The sequence below is a fragment of the Natator depressus genome, chromosome 6 (genome assembly GCF_965152275.1).
Source record: "Natator depressus isolate rNatDep1 chromosome 6, rNatDep2.hap1, whole genome shotgun sequence".
Lineage (NCBI taxonomy): Eukaryota > Metazoa > Chordata > Testudines > Cheloniidae > Natator > Natator depressus.
In genome coordinates this window covers 67,483,480-67,501,547 of record NC_134239.1, presented here as the reverse complement: position 1 = coordinate 67,501,547, position 18,068 = coordinate 67,483,480, and the positions used below count along the sequence as shown (strand labels likewise).

At 42.7% G+C, this 18,068-nt stretch overlaps 1 protein-coding gene across 6 annotated transcripts in view; it reads left to right on the top strand.

Moving 5' to 3' along the window:
* Positions 1 to 18,068, top strand: part of NUMB (NUMB endocytic adaptor protein) — a 162,210-nt gene that overhangs the window by 38,544 nt on the left and 105,598 nt on the right. Inside the window, exon 1 of one of the 6 annotated variants that reach the window (XM_074955604.1) lies at positions 15,512 to 15,623. The exons of the other annotated variants lie outside the window; for them this stretch is intronic. The gene's annotated coding sequence lies outside the window, so the exon portion shown is untranslated. Of the gene's footprint in view, positions 1 to 15,511; positions 15,624 to 18,068 lie in introns of those variants that run through there. 6 annotated transcript variants of the gene reach the window in all.

Genomic DNA, 18,068 nt, shown 5'->3' with positions numbered 1-18,068 from the left:
GCAAAATTGTAGGCCAGGGCAGAAGTGCATTGGGTAAAGTTCTTTTGGCTGGTGCGGGGAGGAGAGGCTCTGAGAGACATAGGAGGAAAACAAAAGGAAGTATTTCAGTGCCTGCCAGCACATGGTTTTGTTAATTCTGGTACTATTAACTTGAGAAACAAATGTAAAAATAGGCACCTTCTTTATTTGACAGATATTGAATATAGTGTGTTGATACTAAAATGTTGCTACAGAAGCTCTTCAAAAATATGAAGCAAATATATGAACCTGCAGAATGCTCCACCTTATTGCATATTTCATTCTAATTAAATGTAAGGTTCTGTATACATCAGAAAAAGTGGTATTTGAAAACTAGCTTTTCAGTCAGCTTACCAGGTAGCTTGTACAGATCTTGGTGAATTGTGTTCACCAGTTAAAGTCTACTCAAGGAGTGCTTCTACCACATGCGTATAGTATATCTTATGAATCTCATGTAGTGTACAGTTCAAACTGATCCATGTAAGTTGGTTAAGTAAACTTTTTTGTGGGGTAGGGTTAAGGGGAATAGAACTGAGCAGTATTCTGGAAAAACTGTTTTACAGATTTTCAATTTATCTCACTCTTCCAGAAGTAGAAAGGGCTATGTCAAAATCAAAGTTAAAGCGCAAAATACATTCCAGTCTGTTTCAAAATCAAGCAAAAAACAGAAAATCAAAAATTTTGACATAAAATGCTTTCAGACATAAGGAATGAAATGTTATTGGGAATGTTACAAACCAAAACCCTCAATGGGCATTCTCCAATTAAAAGTAATAGTGAAGCAAACTAGTTTCAAAGCATTATCTGTAGTATTACTTGCCCCAGAAGTTTGGTTGGGGTATGGGGTGGGCGGAGAAGATTTATTCTACATCTAAACTACTGCATGCATTAATAGTGTTCATACGGATGAAATTACTAACCTTGTAAAATGTCCAGAGACATCTTTGGCAAGCTGTAACCCCATACACTGCTTCCTCCTATTAAGAACCTTTGTCTCCACGCACCTGTCATCTAAAAAAAGAGAATAGTCTTGGGTTCATAAAGATTTCAGAGCCTGTCACCCAGATCTCAATTTGGTATAGGGCTAAATTTCTTTTTTTTAATGACAGATTCCGGAAATAGCAAAATCCTCACACTTCAGCTCTATTCCTGTTAAATAGAAAAAGTGAAATCTTCAAAAATTAAATCAGGAGCTATAAGACAACTGTATTGATGCAAGTATGATGAGACTTACTGGATGTAAGTTAACTGATATGGTGTATGTGTGGATACATTTTTGTGGATTAAGAGAAACCGTTCTCATTGCTGATGTGGAAGACTACAGTTGGGTAAACTCCGAATTTGAGACTGATGTCTCAGCTAACCATGTAGACCAGTGTCTTTCAACCTTTCCAGACTTCTATACCCCTGTAAGGAGTCTGATTTGTCTTGCGTATCCTAAGTTTCATCTCACTTAAAAACTACTTGCTTACAAAATCAGACATAAATACAAAAGTGTCACACTGCACTATTACTGAAAAATTGATTACTTTCTCATTTTTACCATGTAATAAAATAAATCAATGGAATATAAATATTGTACTTATATTAGTGTATCGTATATACAGCAGTATAAACAAGTTGTATGAAATTTTAGTTTGTACTGACTTTGCTAGTGCTTTTTATGTAGCCTGTTGTATAACTAGGCAAATATTTAGATGAGTTGATGTGCTCCCTGGAAGGGTCTGCGTGCTCCCTGGAAGGGTCTGCGTGCCCTCTGGTTGAGGACCGCTGATATAGACTGTTTAGAAAGGAGGATCTTAGTAAATATCAACTACGCCCACAGCCTTAATTCAGGAGGTGCAGTAGTCCATGTTGAATACCTGTGTGGTGGAATTGAGGTGTACAATAAGGCCTTGTCTAAACTATTCATATTTTTAAAACCTTTTCTGATAGAATTTTTAAAAACATTCCTACATGGTATCTGGAGCCCAAACATTGCAATTCTATACTAGTGTACAAGAGCATAGTCTGAACAATGAAAATCTAAAGGGGGGGCGGGGGAGAACACCGTAAATGAAAATTTTATTTCTAAGCTACAGTAGAAATCACAAAATAGATAGAAATTTCTAAGTAACCTAATCTGGTGCTCTCTCCCTTTAAAAATGACTAAACTATAGCACTGTAACTGGTACTATAAGTACAAAAAAACTTAGTGTTCAGTGTGGTTTTACAATGTGTTCAAATATCTCTATCGATATTTTAAAAGCTTGATTACCATTGTATAGTTGTGTCCAAAACAAATAGTAAACCCCAACACAGTCTAACAGGTTAAAAGGCCAATTAATTCATGGGATGTTTCTGACTTGTGGTTTGAAAGGATGCTGTAAGGTAGGTTAGGACCAATATTTTGATGGCTAATTTTATTAAACTTGTTTAAAGAAACATTACTAGTGCACTACTGTTCAAATATTTCCTTTATACTAGTTATAATTATAAGATTAGTGAATTAGAATTAACAAAAATGACTAAAAGAAGCCAGTTTAGTTTTACTGACTGACGTGTAAAAGCAAAATGACATATAGGGTAAACTAGGTACCTTCAGAATTCCCTTTTTATATCTTCAGTTTTCAACTAATCGTTAGAGGATCATCAGGAAATAATTTAGCTGTAGTAGATATAGCTTGAAGATGCAAGTGTCTCTTGGTCTTGTGAAGAATTTGGCTGTAGTTCACTTTATGAAGGCTGCAGATTCTTACTTTTTAAGTAGTGATGACGGCCTTTCCACAGGTAAGGAAAACTGTTAAAAAATCTCTTGACATGGCTGCACAAACATCTTTTGGACCTGTATATATTTGAAAGTAATATATTCAATAAATACATCTCTGCCAACCAAACTGTTTGATATTTACAAAATACTGCTCTTCAGAACTAGCATTTCAGAATTTTTGGGAATGGGCACCCCAGGTGTTCCTGTGATATTAGCCAGTTGGCATTCGTGTCCTCCAATATTTCAAATTTGTAAGTGCTGGTCCCTTTAGTGCTCGTGTAGTATCAAATGTTTTTGTATCTGAAACAGAGTGGCTATTTAACGAAGTTGACTGTAAAACAAGTCTGGCATCTTTAAGACAAAGATGGGATTTAAACTAGTGGTGGTAGATATAAAGGAAAAGAAGGGGGAAAATGGGGAACTTCTACACTGCATCACAGAATTTTCAAGACTGAATATTTAGAAGTTGTCTGTTAACCTGACATCTTACGTTGGTATCAGCATGGCAGCACAGTTCCGGTATTTTACCTACAGAGGATAGGTAAAATACCGGAACTGTGCTGCCATGCTGATAACCTGACATCTTACGTTGGTAACAGGCAACTTCTAAATATTCAGTCTTGAAAATTCTGTGATACCTCAGCCTTTGCAGTATTGAGATCAGATTTACATTGGAAATGCTGCTACAGCAGCACAGCTGTTGTGTAGACACTTACTGCATTGACAGGGGTTCTTTTGTCACTATAGTAAATCCACCTCTCCAAGAGGCGATAGCCTAGTCTACATAGAAGAAATCTTCCTTTGACCTAGCGATGTCTGTTAGGGCTTTCGCAGCCCTGAGGGTATGTCTACACTACGAAATTAGGTTGAATTTATAGAAGTCGGTTTTATACAGTTGATTGTGTGTGTCCCCACACAAGTGCTCTAAGTCCATGTAGTCGGCGGAGTGTCCACAGTACCGAGGCAACCGTCGACTTCCGGAGCGTTGCACTGTGGGTGGCTATCCCACAGTTCCCTCAGTCTCCGCCGCCCATCTGAATTCTGGGTGGAAATCCCAGTGCTGATGGGGCTAAAACATTGTCGTGGGTGGTTCTGGGTACATATCGTCAGGCCCCCATTCGTTCCCTCCCTCCCTCCGTGAAAGCAAGAGCAGACAATCGTTTTGTGCCTTTTTTTTCGAGTTACCTGTGCAGACACCATACCACGGCAAGCATGGAGCCCACTCAGCTAACCGTCACTGTATGTCTCCTGGGTGCTGGCAGACATGGTAGTGCATTGCTACACAGCAGCAGTTAATTGCCTTTCTGCAGCAGACAGTGCAGTATGACTGGCAGCTGTCGTCATCGTTGTCCTGGGTGCTCTTTTAATCGCACCTGGGCAAACATGGGAGTGACTCAGCCAGGTCATTTCCCTTTTAAGTTTCGTCTCGTGGCAATTCAGTCCTACCGGCAGTGCACGGTCTTTTAACCTCCAGCCAGCAGAAGATAATGGCTAGTTGTCACACTGCACTGTCTTCTGCCGAGCACCCAGGAGATGATGACAGCTAGCGATCGTACTGCACAGTCTGCAGCCAGCAAGATGTATAAAGATAGATGAAGTGGCTCAAAACAAGAAATAGACCAGATTTGTTTTGTATTCATTTTCTCCTCCCTCCCTCCTTCCCTTTGTGAAATCAACAGCCTGCCAAACCCAGTTTTGAGTTCTATCCTTGAGGTTTTGAGTTCTATCCTTGAGGGGGCCATTCAGTTTCTTGCAAAGCCACCCCCTTTGTTGATTTTAATTCCCTGTAAGCCAACCCTGTAAGCCATGTCGTCAGTCGCCCCTCCCTCCGTCAGGGCAACGGCAGACAATCGTTCCGCGCCTTTTTTCTGTGCAGACGCCATACCACGGCAAGCATTGAGCCTGCTCAGATCGCTTTGGCAATTAGGAGCACATTAAACACCACGCACATTATCCAGCAGTATATGCAGCACCGGAACCTGGCAAAGTGATACCGGGCGAGTAGGCGACATCAGCGTGGTAACATGAGTGATGAGGACATGGACACAGACTTCTCTCAAAGCAGGGGCCCTGGCAATGTGGGCATCATGGTGCTAATGGGGCAGGTTCATGCGTTGGAACGCTGATTCTGGGCTTGGGAAACAAGCACAGACTGGTGGGACCGCATAGTGTTGCAGGTCTGGGACGATTCCCAGTGGTTGCAAAACTTTTGCATGCGTAAGGGCACTTTCATGGAACTTTGTGACTTGCTTTCCCCTTCCCTGAGGCACAAGAATACCAAGATGAGAGCAGCCCTCACAGTTGAGAAGCGAGTGGCAATAGCCCTGTGGAAGCTTGCAACGCCAGACAGCTACCGGTCAGTCGGGAATCAATTTGGAGTGGGCAAATCTACTGTGGGGGCTGCTGTGATGCAAGTAGCCCACGCAATCAAAGATCTGCTGATATCAAGGGTAGTGACGCTGGGAAATGTGCAGGTCATAGTGGATGGCTTTGCTGCAATGGGATTCCCTAACTGTGGTGGGGCTACAGACGGAACCCATATCCTTATCTTGGCACCCGAGCACCAAGCCGGCGAGTACATAAACCGCAAGGGGTACTTTTCAATAGTGCTGCAAGCACTGGTGGATCACACAAGGGACGTTTCACCAACATCAACGTGGGATAGCTGGGAAAGGCACATGACGCTCGCATCTTCAGGAACTCTGGTCTGTTTCAAAAGCTGCAGGAAGGGACTTTATTCCCAGACCAGAAAATAACGGTTGGGGATGTTGAAATGCCTATAGTTATCCTTGGGGACCCAGCCTACCCCGTAATGCCATGACTCATGAAGCCATACACAGGCAGCCTGGACAGTAGTCAGGAGCTGTTCAACTACAGGCTGAGCAAGTGCAGAATGGTGGTAGAATGTGCATTTGGACGTTTAAAGGGGCGCTGGCACAGTTTACTGACTCGGTTAGACCTCAGCGAAACCAATATTCCCACTGTTATTACTGCTTGCTGTGCACTCCATAATATCTGTGAGAGTAAGGGGGAGATGTTTATGGTGGGGTGGGAGGTTGAGGCAAATCGCCTGGCCTCTGGTTTCGCACAGCCCGACACCAGGGCGGTTAGAAGAGCACAGGAGGGTGCGGTGCGCATCAGAGAAGCTTTGAAAACCAGTTTCATGACTGGACAGGCTATGGTGTGAAAGTTGTGTTTGTTTCTCCTTGATGAAACCCCCCGCCCCTTGGTTCACTCTACTTCCCTGTAAGCTAAGCACCCTCCCCTCCTCCCTTCGATCATCGCTTGCAGAGGCAATAAAGTCATTGTTGCTTCACATTCATGCATTCTTTATTCATTCATCACACAAATAGGGGGATGACTGCCAAAGTAGCCTGGGAGGGGTGGTGGAGGAGGGAAGGACAAGGCCACACAGCACTTTAAAAGTTTAAAACTTATTGAATGCCAGCCTTCTGTTGCTTGGGCAATCCTCTGGGGTGGGGTGGTCGGAGGCCCCCCCCCACCGCATTCTTGGGTGTCTGGGTGAGGAGGCTATGGAACTTGGGGAGGAGGGCGGTTGGTTACACAGGGGCTGTAGCGGAGGTCTGTGGTCCTGCTGCCTTTCCTGCAGCTCAACCATACGCTGGAGCATATTGGTTTGATCCTCCAGCAGCCTCAGCATTGAATCCTGCCTCCTCTCATCACGCTGCCGCCACATTTGAGCTTCAGCCCTCTCTTCAGCCTGCTACCTCTCCTCCTGGTCATAGTGTGCTTTCCTGCACTCTGACATTGTCTGCCTCCATGCAGTCGTCTGTGCTCTGTCAGTGTGGGAGGACAGCATGAGCTCAGAGAACATTTCATCACGAGTGTTTTTTTTCGCCTTCTAATCTTCACTGGCCTCTGGGAAGGAGAAGATCCTGTGATCATTGAAACACATGCAGCTGGTGGAGGAAAAAAAAAAGATTTTCTAGAACAATGGGTACACTCTTTCACGGTAAACCTTGCTGTTAACATTACTTACACAGCACATGTGCTTTCGTTCCAAGGTCGCATTTTGCCTCCCCCCACCACGTGGCTAGCCCCTCTCCTCTCCCCTCCCCCCTCCCCGTGGCTAAGAGCGGGGAACATTTCTGTTCAGCCACAGGCAAACAGTCCAGCAGGAACGGCCACCTCTGAATGTCCCCTTAAGAAAAGCACCCTATTTCAACCACGTGACCATGAATGATATCACACTGCTGAGGATAACGCAGAGAGAGAAAGAACGGATGTTGTTTGAACGCCAGCAAACATACACTGCAATGCTTTGTTCTACAATGATTCCCGAGTATGTGCTACTGGCCTGGTGTGGTAAAGTGTCCTGCCATGGTGGACGGAATAAGCTGCCCTCCCCAAAACCTTTTGCAAAGGCTTTGGGGGTACATCCAGGAGAGCCGCAAATGCCAGGGCAAATTAATCATTAAACATGCTTGCTTTTAAACCATGTATTGTATTTTAAAAGGTACACTCACCAGAGGTCCCTTCTCCGCCTGGCAGGTCCGGGAGGCAGCCTTGGGTGGGTTCGGGGGGTACTGGCTCCAGGTCCAGGGTGAGAAACAGTTTCTGGCTGTCGGGAAAACCGGTTTCTCCGCTTGCTTGCTGTGAGCTATCTACAACTTCATCATCATCTTCCTCGTCCCCAAAACCTGCTTCTGTGTTGCCTCCATCTCCATTGAAGGAGTCAAACAACACGGCTGGGGTAGTGGTGGCTGAACCCCCTAAAATGGCATGCAGCTCATCGTAGAAGCGGCATGTTTGGGGGTCTGACCCGGAGCAGCCGTTTGCCTCTCTGGTTTTCTGGTAGGCTTGCCTCAGCTCCTTAAGTTTCATGCGGCATTGCTTCGGGTCCCTTTTATGGCCTCTGTCCTTCATGCCCTGGGAGATTTTGACAAATGTTTTGGCATTTAGAAAACTGGAACAGAGTTCTGATAGCACGGATTCCTCTCCCCATACAGCGATCAGATTCCGTACCTCCCGTTTGGTCCATGCTGGAGCTCTTCTGTGATTCTGGGACTCCATGGTCACCTCTGCTGATGAGCTCTGGCCAGCATGGCAAGCTGCAGGTGACCATGCAAACAGGAAATTGAAATTCAAAAGTTTGCAGGCCTTTTCCTGTCTACCTGTCCAGTGCATCAGAGTTGAGAGTGCTGTCCAGAGCGGTATAGCTCTGGGATAGCTCCCGGAGGCTAATACCGTCTAATTGCGTCCACAGTACCCCAAATTCGACCCGGCAAGGCCAATTTAAGCGCTAATCCACTTGTCAGAGGTGGATTAAGGAAATCGATTTTAAGAGCCCTTTAAGTCGGAAAAAAGGGCTTTATCGTGTGGACGGGTGCAGGTTTACATCGATTTAATGCTGCTAAATTCGACCTAAACTCCTAGTGTAGACCAGGGCTGAGAGATGTAGTTAGGCTGACCTAACTTTGTAGTGTAGACGAGGCCTTAGCTTAGAGGGACTTTACTGGAGCTGTAGACTCATAAACTGGAGCAGCATCATGATACAAGCATCACAGAACACAAGGTTGCATCAACATGCAGTTTTATGCAAAAACTGTCATAAATGTTAACAGACCATGATTTTAGAGCACTTTTACTTTTAGGCATAGTGTTAATAAGTAATTCAATTTTGACTTTTTTATGCAGTGGATTGTAATGATGGAAGGTGATACAACATTTACACTGCTGTGCATATTTCTAAAGAAGAAAATCTTGAATGACTTTGATGTCAGAAAACTATAAGCTGTTCACTATTGTGCCTACACTCTCGTCATTTCCCTGTTTGCTCCATTATGGTTAAGTTGTGATACTATAACTCACTGGTTCTCAACATCTGTTGGAGCCCCTCTTAGATAACTCATCTCTTGACCCAGTTGCTTCTCTCCCTTTTTTCCCTGCTTCTCTTTTCCATGTTTATTACATGATCTTTCTGATTCTACCATTTACCAGAAGATTGTTTTGGGTAGTGGTGCGGGCATTCATTTGTGTTGTCCAAAGTTGAGGTGAGTGCTGTGGCAGCAGAGATGCCCAGGCTGATGCTGAGTCTGCAGTTTTGCATATGTGAACTGTTCATGCAGTCAACTACAAAGGCAACTTCTTGAAAGCAACCTCTCCTTGTCTTCCTGTTCCTGTTTTGGCCAGTCTCTTTACCTGCAGACATGTGAGCACATGTGGAGGAGGAGGAGTGGGGTAGGTGGTGGATCTGGAGTTCCTGCAGCTTCCGTCTCCACAAATGAATCCTGTTCTTTGCCTCTCATTTGCTCTCCACTGTGGGAGGTTCTACTATACTCTAAGGCAGTAATTTTCAGACTACGGTATGTGAGTTCTTATGGGGGTACATGATAAAAATCCTGTAATGCCAGAAAACACATCTTACTTAGTAAGACTTGGCGATAGGTCATAATATACTTATGATTATATCTCAGATGGGGGTACGTGGTATACTACATTATTTGGAAAGGGGTATGCAATCCTAAAAACATTGAAAACCACTGCTCTAAACGTATGTCTACAGTGTAGTGTAAGCCCAAGGTTTGAACTCAGGCTCAAGACTAATCCCCTTCCAGCTACACACACATCCTGGTAATTAAGGGCTCAGATAGAGGGTCCCAGGTCTCTGTTCATCTTAGTAAAGTGGAGGGTGTGAGCCTGAGTCAAACCAGGACCCAGGGTTCAAGCCCTATTGCTTTGTAGTGTAAGTGTTAACCCTCTGGACTTATGCTCTGGGAGGCCATCAAAAGCATCCCACAGGATGACTTTGTCCTCTGAACAGTGAAGTTTGGTGGACAGTAAAGTTTTCTGACACTGCATCATGAACAAAGGGTTGCAGCAGCCACATTTTGGGAAGGTGCTAGGAAATCTGGGATATGGGTGGTTGGACTCAGTCAGGCCTGCATAATGCAGTGTAGATGCTGGAGGCCCAGGTTACGACCCAGGATACAACAGTTACTAACTTTGGGTTACAAATGAGTGTGTAATCTCAAGCCAGGTTAACAAATCCAGGGTCTGTTAAGAAGAGTTCTGCTAACCCTGGGCTTACATTGCAGTGTAGAAATAGCCAAAGAGTCCTTTGAATTTTAATTGTTTGTCACCACATGTCATGAATTCATTATATGAAGTTGAAAATGTGGCATTGCTGTCTGTTCCATTCTTTCATGGTAGTATCTTTCACTCCCTGCCTCCTAGGCATCAGAGTTCTTATTCTTGTTAGAAGTGTTAGTATCTACAGCTGCAGTTGAAAAGCTTTTATAATAGTTAAATACTCCCAGGCCATTTCTGTTTTGGTTCTGGAGCAAATCTAGCTTTGTCTTTTCCAGGACTTTTCTGTTTTGGTTTTTTTATTTCTCTGCTGTCTAAGGGGTTGACTAGATGAAAGTGATGGCACTTCGAAACAGAAATAGATCAAAGCACACTAGGGTACTTTAGTGCATGGTAGCAGCATACACATGGACAGTTAATGTGCAGCATTCTAGTATGTTGTAGATTTACACCCCAGCTTGCCATGCACCAACTAGTCATCTAGATGAGCCCTTAGTTTATTTACCATAGATTAAGAGCCACTACCCTAATCATCTAGTGATCAATGGCTCCATGTCTAGTTGGCAGCCGGTGTCAAGTGGAGTGCCCCAGGGGTCGGTCCTGGGGCCGGTTTTGTTCAATATCTTCATAAATGATCTGGAGGATGGTGTGGATTGCACTCTCAGCAAATTTGCAGATGATACTAAACTGGGAGGAGTGGTAGATACGCTGGAGGGCAAGGATAGGATACAGAGGGACCTAGACAAATTGGAGGATTGGGCCAAAAGAAACCTGATGAGGTTCAATAAGGATAAGTGCAGGGTCCTGCACTTAGGACGGAAGAACCCAATGCACAGCTACAGACTAGGGACCGAATGGCTAGGCAGCAGTTCTGCGGAAAAGGACCTAGGGGTTACAGTGGACGAGAAGCTGGATATGAGTCAGCAGTGTGCCCTTGTTGCCAAGAAGGCCAATGGCATTTTGGGATGTATAAGTAGGGGCATAGCAAGCAGATCGAGGGACGTGATCGTTCCCCTCTATTCGACATTGGTGAGGCCTCATCTGGAGTACTGTGTCCAGTTTTGGGCCCCACACTACAAGAAGGATGTGGATAAATTGGAGAGAGTCCAGCGAAGGGCAACAAAAATGATTAGGGGTCTGGAACACATGACTTATGAGGAGAGGCTGAGGGAACTGGGATTGTTTAGTCTGCAGAAGAGAAGAATGAGGGGGGATTTGATAGCTGCTTTCAACTACCTGAGAGGTGGTTCCAGAGAGGATGGTTCTAGACTATTCTCAGTGGTAGAAGAGGACAGGACAAGGAGTAATAGTCTCAAGTTGCAGTGGGGGAGGTTTAGGTTGGATATTAGGAAAAACTTTTTCACTAGGAGGGTGGTGAAACACTGGAATGCGTTACCTAGGGAGGTGGTAGAATCTCCTTCCTTGGAAGTTTTTAAGGTCAGGCTTGACAAAGCCTTGGCTGGGATGATTTGATTGGGGATTGGTCCTGCTTTGAGCAGGGGGTTGGACTAGATGACCTCCTGAGGTCCCTTCCAACCCTGATATTCTATGATTCTATGATCTGTTTTCAGAGAATTTATCATTCTTAAGTACATAACCCATGACTGTAGTGTCACTTATCTTCAAAGATGTTGAGATCTCTGTTCATCTTAATAAAGTTAGCTTATAGAAGCATTGTACACCCTATAAGGACAAAGAAAAACTGCTATTTTTGTCTGTCCAAGGCAAAACCAGCTTTGTTCAGTGGTAACTAATGGAATACAGTAAAGGGATGCACTTACATCTCGTGAGCACCCTCTTGCTGAATGTGTTCCTACAGTTTTTTCCTCAGTTTTTTCTCCTCTGCTCACAGTGCCACCCCGTCGGTTGCTGTGGTTGTCGGGGGGGGTTTTGGTGACTCAGCCTTCCAGCCAAGTCACACACAGTTCATGTTAAAAATAAACAAATCACTTCCAAAATGTCCTGCAGCCCTCCCCAGGCTTAGTCCTTTAAAAGTCCAATTGGGCCCATCACTGTACCCCTCTGTTGGCAATGTTTCTGTTGCCCTCCCTGGGCTCAATCCTCAGTCTGACTAACAGGGCCTATCTCAGTACTCTGCTTGGCCAGCTTATGTGGAAAGGTTCCTGCTCTGGGGTGGAGCAGCACTCCCAGGACTTCCTCCCGGGAGGCTCTTTGCCTGTCCTTTAGTCCTCTGACCCTGGCTTGCCAGCTGGGTCAGTCTCGGTTCAGCCCTTACAGCTCCTGCAGCCAGCCCAGAGCACCTCTTGCTCCCTCAGTCCCTACCAGCATCCTGAACTCGCTCTGTCCCTGCAGCTCCTTTTTATATGAGCCTGCTGAGACCTGATTGGCTGCTCCCTGCAGCCTCTTTCATGATTGACTGCCTGCATCTCACATAGGTGCTCTAAGCAGGTTAGATGACCTCTCAACTGTCCTTTTCTGGGGCGGGGGACGGCAGGGCCATGAAGCGTCCGGCAGGAGGCTTTAGGGCCTAATCCACCCCGTTACAAATAGACTCCCTCCATCTTTGTGATCCATTTTCATTTGCCTCAAGTACTATATAGTATAAACATGTGCTAAACATTGACACATGATGGCCCATTATTTGATAAACTGACCTAATTGTACAGCAGAGTGCACTCGTCTCCCCGCCCCCCCCCCACTTCTATTTGCGAAACTACGTTGGCGAATCACAAGGGATCCAAATTTCTTTAGAACTGTCCCCTAGCACTATATTATAATGTAAATTGCGTAGAGTAACTCCTCACTTGTTATAGTTATGTTCCTGAAAAATGCGACTTTATGTGAAATGATGTTAAGAGAATCCAGTTTCCCCATAAGAATTAATGTAAATGGGGGGGGAGGGGGTTAGGTTCCAGGGAGTTTTTTTCACCAGACAAAAGACATATACATATACAGTATAAGTTTTAGACCATTTTAAACAAACAGTTTACTGTTGTACGCAGCAATGAATGATTGTGAAGCTTGGTTGAGGTGGTGGAGTAAGAGGGTGGAATATTTCACAGGGAATGCCTTGCTGCTAAATGATGAACTAGCACTTGGCTGAGCCCTCAAGGGCTAATACACTGTTAATATAGCCTCACACTCTACAAGGCAGCATGGACTGGGGCAGGAGGGAGGAAATACAATAGATGCAGGGCAGTAGCTGCAAACACTTCCCTGCAAAAACTGAACATGATGATGAGCCCACACTATCCAGCTGGAGTGCACACTCCCTCCTCCTGACAGCACATGCACGGCTGCACAGATGCTGACTTTCCAAAGTGTTAGGGGCATGAGTGAGAGAGAGATGTGCATTGCCCCTTTAAATATGCTGACCTCACTTCAAGTACATTGCCGTTTTAAGCAGATCAGACAGGAACCAACAGCTTCCAGCAAGCTCCCTCCTTTCCAGTACTTTTCTGGAGAGATTCTAGTAAACTCCATATATTGGAATTAAAGATCCTAAGTTGTCTTTTCCTCCCTGCAAATTTCTGTTGCCATTCCTCTTCCTCTTCTGAGCTCTTCACTCCACACGAGTGCAGTGTGACTTTACCTTAATGCAGACAGGTAACCTAGTGGGAACACAAGTTGAAATACTTACGGTAGGGTGTCCTGGCCATGTCTGAATCTTTCCATAGCGACTACCTGCTGCCATATGGTAAAACCGAACTCCCTGAATATAGCCTGTCGCTGAAATTCTGTGACTCGAAGGGTTGAGCAAAGTTTTCATTGCCCAATTAATGCCATTCCTGATAGCCTATCTGGGTTGTTTTCAATGTGTGTAATGGGCGGGGGGGAGAACCCTATTGCATTTCCAGTTCTTGAGAAAAGCTACAGTTCAGGGTACTTTTACTATAACTGAAAATATAGAAATGCTCAGGATCAACAAGTGTTCATTAATGTCACAACTTGAGTCGTCATGAATACATAATTACTGGACTATTGCTGGGCCCATTAGGTCTTAATTTGCTGGGTGACATTTTTATCAGCAATATAGTAGTAAAGACAAGTAGCAGAAATAATGAAACCCATTCTCTAAAATTTTTGTTACAGCTTAGTTTTTCATTTTTTCTTTGGCCTGTAACATAACAAATGTCTGGGGAGATGAATCTTTTCTCTCTGTGATGCTGGCCATTTGCTGTAGCTGAAGTATTCTGGGTGGCTTGAGATCCCTACATATAAAGTTCTTTCTTTGAAAAAGATATGTAATGCTGCAAGGCTGTTGACATCCACAATATAAAAGCAACTTTTTCATAGAGTTTTGAAACTTTTAACCCAGACAGTTGGTACTAACATGGATGCTAAACTAAATTACTTGAATCTTTTTATTAGCAGAGTGCAAGTGATTCTATTTTTCAAGTTGTACATCTCTTAAACCACTGGCTAATACCAGTCACTGGAAGGTATAGATGCTTTTAATCCTTTCAAAAGAAGTTTTTTTTCTTGGTACATATGGGTTTTAGTACTGCGCTGGTTAGGTCTGATAGAGATTTTTTGCACAGATTGTACAATTGATTCCAGATATCTTAATACTAAAAGAAATGCTCTCACATTGCTACTGCAGGGCAGAGCTTTTGTGAGGGATAAAGTGATAAAAATGTTTCCTGTAAACATTCATGAAACTTGACTCATGCAGTTAAAATTTTTTTTAATGTTAATGAGGCCACTTGCCCTGTCCATGCCCAGCTGATGCATTGAGACAGAGGAAGTGCTAAGGTATCTGATTCTGCTCCTGTTTCCCTTGGAGGATCACAAGGGCAATTTGGTCAGAAATAACTGATAGGGGAGTGGATATTGCTAGTACTGGTCTCTGACATTTGACTTCATCAGCAGTCTTGGCCAAAATTACTCCTGACCAGGGTTAAGAGGTCTTGGTTAGTTTAATGAAGTTTAATATAAAGACTGCAATTTCACTTCACTTATTGGCAAGATTGCCAACAGTGAGGAGCCGCTGTTCATTGCTGGATTCTATGAAATTGTATCTTTTTATATTATTGTTCTTGAATATATGGAAGTTTAAGGTGCCTAATACAGTAACTTTCTCTACAATTTAAATGCGTTAAATTTATTGTCAAAGATCCCTTATACTTTTTTGAATATAGATTCTAGCATCCATTCCAGGGAGCTTCAGACCATCGAGACCCACAAATGGAAAAGGCATAATTGGGCAAATTCACTAGTAAAAATTGTGCACGACCAAATATTTCTATTTTGCCAGTCCCCATAAAAAGCTTAAAAGCTTCTAATTCTGTCTTCCTTGCTGCATTATAAGAAGAAAACTTACTGAGAGTGAAAGTTAGGAAAGCACTTTATCTACAATTCTGTTTTTGATGGGTTGGCTGCTTGAAATCTAGCCACTGTGGATCTAGTTAAGCAGTTCACTGTGGCCAGTGTGGTGTGGGGTCAAAGACCAGAAAAGCAGTAACTGTTGTGAAAAGTAAGGGAGCTTCACTGTGCTGCTGCTACTTAAATGTTCTTGGTAAAACTGTGTGTAGTCCTTATGATACGCAATTGTCTCTGAATAGAGCATTGAAAGTCCTCCATTTCCTTTCTTCCTTTATTTGATCAAAATATTAAAATTGTTAACCAGTGGTTCTCAAACTGTAGTTTTGTAGGGTGCTGGCTGATAACAATGATGGTGTTCCTCTTCTTCCTAGCTGTTAAAGACGTTCAATCTACTTATGCCAAATGAGAACCTGGAGGCCTATAAAAGCAGCCTTATTAGGAGCTGTTGCCACAGCTGGATCTGCACTCCTGGAAGGAGGGGACTATCCAACGGACAAAGGAGCTGGGCAGGATCTCCAGGGGAGTAGGAACAAAAATAACTATATGGCTTGGCAGCATGTACAGGAGGGAGAGGAACTTTGGGAGAGGAACATTGATAATGTGTTAAAGACAGTTAAAAATACAATTGCTATAGCTTCCACAGGCATGTCTTGTGAATGACTGGGAGGGAGAAAAGTCATGGCTTGGAGCCCTGTAGGGCACTCTACTCAGGGTTTTGCTATGTTGAAAATTGGCCATATATTCCTCCTTTTTGTCTTAAGCAGTTTGTAATATGGTAGTATTTTACCTTATATTCGATGACTAGCTTTCTTAATAGCTTCTGTCAGAGTTTTTGAATCAGCTGTTTAGTTGATATGTTTAAGGAATCCTAATAGATTATTAAGGAACATCTTTATTTTAGAGAGGCTGTACTGGTGTATTCCCTGTCGTATCACAGTTTGTTCTATTTTTAATCTAATTTTTCATTTTGCCTTGTACTGAAATAAAGGTCATTGATCTAATTCTCAGGGATCACTCCTGGCGCCTTTTAGACATAGGCAGACCACTTGCTATCCCCTGGCGTAGTAGTGGACTTTAATACGTGCACATTTGTTAGTAGCTCAGCCACTTCATTAAGTATAGTCAGAGCTTATTAATGCATACCATTTAGACCTGGTGATTTTTTTCTTTAATATATTAGTTTATTCCCACACATCTCCTTTTGATACCTCTGTGTGACAATGCCATGTCCTAATCATAGGATGGGTAGCATTGTTTAGGTATAGGGAGAAATAAGACGTTTAAGGCTCTGTCTCTACTACAGTTCTTAATCATGATTCTATAATGAGTAAGAGGCATAATTACTAGGGTTGTCAAGCGAATAAAAAATTAATCGCGTGAATAATTGAAATTAATCTTACTGTTAAACAATAGAATACCATTTATTTAAATATTTTTGGATGTTTTCTACATTTTCAAATATATTGATTTCAGTTACAACACAGAATACAAAGTGTACAGTGCTCACTTTGCTTTTTTATTACAAATATTTGTGCTGTAAAAAAAACAGAAGAAATAGTAGTTTTCAATTCTCCTAATACAAGTACTGTAGTGCAATCTGTTTATCATAATTCTACATTTTAAGTTCAACTTTTATGTACAAAAAATAACTGCATTCAAAAATAATGTAAAACTTTAGAGCCTATAAGTCCACTTAGTCCTTCTTGTTCAGCCAGTCACTCAAACAAGTTTGTGTTCATTTGCAGGAGATAATGCTGCCCGCTTTTTGTTTACAATGTCACCTGAAAGTGAGAACAGATGTTCGCATGGCATTGTTGTAGCTGGCGTCGCAAGACATTTACGTGCCAGATGTGCTAAAGATTCATATGTCCCTTCATCTTCAACCACCATTCCAGTCCGTGCTGATGACTAGTTCTGCTCGATAATGATCCAAAGCAGTGCAGACTGGTGCATGTTCACTTTCATCATCTGAGTCAGATGCCACCAGCAGAAGGTTGATTTTCTTTTTTGATGGTTCGTGTTTTGTAGTTTCTGCATCGGAGTACTGATCTTTTAAGACTTCTGAAAGCATGCTCCACACCTCATCTCTCAGATTTTGGAAGGCACTTCAGATTTTTAAGCCTGGGATTGAGTGCTGTAGCTCTCTTTAGAAATCTCACATTGGTACCTTTTTTTGCATTTTGTCAGATCTGCAGTGAAAGTGTTCTTAAAATGAACAACATTGCTGGGTCATCATCCGAGACTGCTATAATATGAAATACATGGCAGAATGTGGGTAAAACAGAGCAGGAGGCATACTATTCTCCCCCGAGGCATTCAGTCAAAATTTAATTAACAAATTATTTTTTTTTAACGAGCATCATCAGCATGGAAGCACATCCTCTGGAATGGTGGCCGAAGCATGAAGGGGCATATGAATGTTTAGCATATCTAGCACGTAAATATCTTTCAATGCCGACTACAGAAGTGCCATGTGTATGTCTGTTCTCACTTTCAGGTGACATTGTAAATAAAAAGCTCACTTTCAGGTGACATTGTAAATAAAAAGCTGGCAGCATTATCTCCCGTACATGTAAACAAGCTTGTTTGTCTTAGCGATTGGCTGAATAAGAAGTAGGACTGAGTGGACTTGTAGGCTCTAAAGTTTTACATTGTTTTGTTTTTTTGAGTGCAGTTATGTAACAAAACAAATCTATATTTGTAAGTTGCACTTTCACCATAAGGCGATTGCATTATGTACTTGTATGAGGTGAAATGAAAAATACTATTTCTTTTGTTAATTATTTTTACAGTGCAAATATTTGTAATAAAAATGTAAAGTGAGCAGTGTACACTCTGTTATAATTTAAATCAATATATTTGAAAATGTAGAAATCCAAAAATCGTTAATAAATTTCAATTGGTATTCTCTTTAACAGTGCGATTAAAACTGCGATTAATTGCAATTTTTTTAATCGCAATTAAT